At 27.0% G+C, this 5,475-nt stretch overlaps 2 pseudogenes; one reads left to right on the top strand and one right to left on the bottom strand.

Annotated features, from left to right (window-relative positions):
- Positions 1 to 110: 110 nt before the first annotated feature.
- LOC116852476 lies at positions 111 to 1,383 on the top strand (annotated as a pseudogene).
- A 471-nt stretch (positions 1,384 to 1,854) lies between these two features.
- On the bottom strand, positions 1,855 to 3,666 carry LOC116852477 (annotated as a pseudogene).
- Between the last annotated feature and the right edge of the window lie 1,809 nt (positions 3,667 to 5,475).

Genomic DNA, 5,475 nt, shown 5'->3' with positions numbered 1-5,475 from the left:
TAGCTATGGTTTTGCTGTGGGTTTTTGATCACATTTGCTGCCAATCTGCGCGCAGTCTGCGCTCAATTTGCTTACTGGGTACTATTCCGAACTCTTGGATATGGTAATGGTGCGATAGGAATTGATGGTGCAATTGACTGTACACACATACGATTAACATATACAAGATTCGAAGGTCTTGACGAAATTTATCGTAATAGAAAAGGATATTTTTCGTTAAATGTACAGGTATGTATTTGTACATAATTAATAATAATACGATATTTAGAATGTAGTGACTATTTCAGACTGTAATAAATTTCAATATTACTGATTTCTACAAGTGTATTATACACTTGATATTTAATTTTCAGAGAAAAGTTACAATTTTCTCTCAAACTTGTTTTTACATGAAAACATGTAAATTAGCTCAAAGTTAATTAGTTAAACTCTAAGGTAGGCACTACATATCATAAATATTTAAAGTAGTTATTAACAATTCGTTATGGTTTCAAGACATTTCATAATGATTTTTGTAGACTGACAGTAGTTTTGCTTTCAAGACATTTCATAATGATTTTTGTAGACTGTAGTTGGACCAAGAATGGAATTTCTAGATATCGTATCTGAGTATCCTGGTAGCCAACATGATAGCAGAATCTTCCAAAATTCAAGGATATATGCACAATATATACAAGGTAGATTAAATGGAAAATTGGTTGGAGATTCTGGATATCCTGCTCTTCCATTTGTTTTGATACTTATAGGAAATCCTCAAACAGATGAGGAACTAACGTAACTTTATTTCTTTTGATATTAAATATATATAATTGTGTGAGCATATTGAATCTATAATTATAAAATGTTATTGTGTTATGTTAAATATGTATTAAATATTATTTTAGTTATAACGTCATTCATGGAAGAACCAGGCAAATTGTAGAACGAACATATGACATATGGAAATGACGATTTCCTTGTTTATCCAGAGGACTTAGCACAAAATTAGTGTGCTGTACAGCTATTGTAGTGGCATGTGCAGTATTACACAATATAGCATTTATACTTAAAGATGAAGACGAAGAATATGAAGAAATGCCAGTAAATCCACCGCATTGGCAACCAGGAGAGGGGTTTATAATAAGACAAGCTTTGATTGAACGTTTATTCAACCGATAGAAAAATGTATAATTGAATCGCCGATTTAAGAAGAAGAAACGGAAGCCGAAAGTAATACGTATACATGTTAATAACTTTTGCATTTATTTATGTATTCTAATAGGTAATTACAAATATAATGTTTTTCAATAAAGATATTCAGTAATTATAATGTAACTTTTGTTATTTTCCGATTATAAACCAGTGGCAAATTACAATATTGACAAATAAAAAAATATAAATTAATACATATATTTCTTATATCTATTATATCTATATAATAGGTATATATGTAACTTCCTTGTATTTCAAATGAAATATCCCGTCATGACAAAATAAAAACAATGTAAGAAAATTTCTGAAAGATATTAAATATGCTATACTAATACTATACACTAATTGAATAATAAGTTAAAAGAAAAATTATTAAAACTGAAATAAAGATATTTTAATGTATTCATTTTTTAACAAAATAAAATAAGTATTTTTAAAACAAATCATTAAACGCTTGTAAAACAAATCATTAAACAAGTATTTTTAAACAAATCATTAAACAAATAATTAAATACTTAATATATTAATATACCTTAATATGTATATTTTGTTTTATATTTTGTACTCTTTCTTGCTATCAGTGCTGTAACATATATATTTTTAGATATAGATACTTTTGTATCTATATTTAAAAATGTATCTATTACAATACTGCTTGCTATTTATTGTACTTTTTTATATATTATTCAGTCTCAAGTTTTTAAGTAGTGCATTTTACATTATAAACGTTAAAATTCTATATTTTATATTTTAGATAAAAATTATTTAGCAATGTGAACGGTGCTTTCTTCTTTTTTCAATAGTAACTCTGCTAATTTAGCCTTTGCCAGAGAAGCACGTAACTCCAATTGATTTAATTCCTTCAGGTGTGCCTCTTTAATTTCAATAACTGTTTTTTCATGTTGCACTTGTATTTGTGCTATTTGCTGTTCTTTTTCTATAACATTTCGCACCCTCAATATTTTTAAATCTATTTCTGTTTCTAAAGATAACTTCTTTATCTTTATTTTTCTATTATTTTCATTTTCATCTTGTGTCACAATTTCTGTAACAAACAAATATATAGCTTGAAACGATTAACGAAGATACTTCATTCGCAGTTTATATGTTAATTGCAGTTATGTAACTTGAAATGTAACAATAACTTTTCATCCATATTATAATTTTTTTTCATGAACTTGTAATATGTTATACTTTAGATCAAAATAACAGATACGTATTTTATTATATGTGCCCTTTCGCAAGTTTAGAGGATGAAATACCCCTTTGAAAAAAATCGGCTTTATTCAATCAAAGGGAATATAATGAAAACCGTAAGAGATACAAAAAAATTTTGTTAATAAAAGTTTAATGGTTTGAAAAGTACTTTACAGAAATTATTAAAAAAAAATTTTTTTGTTAATATTAATATTAACAACATATTACAAGTTCAGGAAATTCGGAGGCGAACCCTTGTGTGGGTTTCCTTGTAAGCAAGCTATTACAAACCTTTGGCAGCTAACACATTAAGTAACACATTAGGTAACACTTCAGATCCTATTTCATTGTTTGCCATTTCTTTAGGTGTATCGATTTCAATCACCTTCATAAATTGTTCAGTACTGTTCATGCTTATATGTAATAAAATTTTTTAAAGATTTGATCGTTTATATTAATGATTAAAGCAATATTGTGAAATAAAGTACTTATTATATAATTAATAATACATAAATAATTACCTTCCATTTCTTTGTCATTCATATTGGATGTAAATATTATAAAAGCTGTAGTCATTAAATTTGGTGCTATCATAGCGATATCGGGATCAATATCTGTGGATAGTTCCTCTGGTCCTCCACCTGTTGCAAATCTTGTCTGCTTTTCTCTTGTTAATGCATCTCGTTGTATTTGCTTTAAATTGCTCCATAATTTTTTTAACTGTTGTACAGTTCTCTGCAAACATAAAATTTAAAAATGTTATTAATCAAATTAAATGTAATATATCAATTAACTTATTTAAAATTATATAATATTTAAATTTCATTCTTACATCTTGTATAATCAAGGAGGAGTTATTGAATTCATCACAAATCTCGTTCTATGCTGCTTCTTTATTGCGAAGCGTATCAGCACTTCTTTTGCATTCAATAATATGTTTATATTTTCCTAAAATTTGTAAGAATACATTTTTTTCTGCTGGCGTGTAATGTCTACTTTTCGTTGCTATTGTAAAAGAAAGACTTCCTTTCTTCACAGTCTGTTCATGTGTGGTTTTCACAGAATAATTTATCGTCTTTGTATGTTGAAAAACGTCAACAGTTAATCTACAAGAATGAAAAATGGAAGATAGAAACATATGGTATGAAATATTACCAATAACTAACTATTTGATATGTATGAGCCTGAAACCACTTGAAACCCAGACAGCACGCATTAATAAAACAATATTTATATGAAAGATTCATAAATATTTTAAACAAATAGTTTGCATAAATATGTAAATATAAAAATGTAAATATAAATATGAAAATATAATGAAAAATGATTTACGGTTGTAAAAGAAAAATATTGTGTTACATTTTTTTATGATATAATAGAGATAAATAGCATATTTATTGTAAACAATGAGTTAATTAAATATTTACAAAATATTTATTGAAAACATTTTTAAACTATTCACATCTTTATGATAAAGATTTTTTTTAATATTTTATAAATATTTTGTGCTGTCTGGGTAAGTTATTTCTATAATTTTATATTAAATAGTTAATAAACTCACAATATTTTTAGATATATAGATATAAATTAACTTGTATTGACTTTACCGTTTTCACATAATTTTTATAATATAATATACTACTTACATTTATGTCAATTATTGTAAGTTTTCTCTCTCTCTCTCTCCTTCTGAAAACTTTAGGTTATGTAAAAACTTTTAAAAACGATTAAGACATATTTTAAGATAAAACTATATTTTAAAATAATTAAAATATTTATGATATAATAATATAATAACGTGCACCGAAATCAATTCTTATCGTATAATATAGTATCACAAATATAATATCACAAATAATATATGTTAAAATTATAACATTGTGTGTTTTTAGGACTATTTCAACTTCGCTCTCCTATTGGCTGTTCTAATAGCATTATTCCGAATATACCCGAACATAAAGAAGCATGAACTTAAGCACGGATTTTACAAAGATCGTCTTATATAAAACAAGATATTCTCAAGAATTTGTTTATATCTAAAGACAATCTTATTCATGGACTATGAATACGTATGGTCTTAAGATGATCTTCACGAAATAAGATGATCTTTATTAAGACAATCTTAAGTATAGCCTTGAGACTCGACTATGAATACCGCCCATAAACATACTTTCTTTTTTTAATGTGGTCATTCAGAAATAATATATTTTTATAATATGTAAAACCACTTCGCCGACTAACTCCACTCCTTAGGGTGCGTTCAGATTCCTCATCCGGGTGCACTCTATTACTAGAAACACTATAGTATATGTGACATATACTATAGCACTTCTAGTAATAGAATACACCCGGGTGGGGAATCTGAACGCAGCCTTAAGGAGATGCCGGACTAAGCGACAAACTTGATAAGCGTCGATAACGTAGAGCGATCATCAAAAAATAAAGAACTTTATCATCATTTATCAACGATATCGAATTTATGTAAACATAGATACTTATGGAATAAAGACGATCGTTAAATAGGCCCTAACATGATACCGCTATCATCTTTTCACAAATGTTATACAAGTGTGTATGTTACGTTGACATTTCAATTTTCTTACAAATAGACATTACGTAAATGTAAATGCCGCGTTGCCGATATTCTTTCCAAAATAGGCTCTTGCTACTTTTCTGATGAACTTTTCAAACTTTGTGTATTGCTTGTGTATTGGGTGCATAAAAGCTTGTGTATTGGGTGCATAAAAGAAAGAGCTTTTAGAGAAGAGTGTTCCCTACTGAAAAATTTCTATTGAGATCACAATTGAATTCCCAATTGAATTCTCAATTAAATTCTCAATTGAATTCTCAGTTGAGGTTTCCGCAAAATTTCGCATGTAAGATCTCAATTGAGATATTTGTATCTGATGGAAATAATTCATTGAAAATATAATGAACTTTTGCTGAAATATGTTTGAAAAGCATTCACAATTTTGACCCAATTTCATTAAAATTTCATTATAATTTCATTAATATTTCGATAATATTTTATTAAGAGAGTAGAAAAATTCAGTGAAAAATTATTATTAATTAAAATATTTAGAAAAG

Source organism: Odontomachus brunneus, unplaced genomic scaffold (genome assembly GCF_010583005.1).
Source record: "Odontomachus brunneus isolate Ranch 3 - 2012 unplaced genomic scaffold, Obru_v1 Obru_scaffold_228, whole genome shotgun sequence".
Lineage (NCBI taxonomy): Eukaryota > Metazoa > Arthropoda > Insecta > Hymenoptera > Formicidae > Odontomachus > Odontomachus brunneus.
The sequence above is the reverse complement of the archived record's forward strand: the minus strand, read 5'-3'. Positions and strand labels throughout refer to the sequence as shown.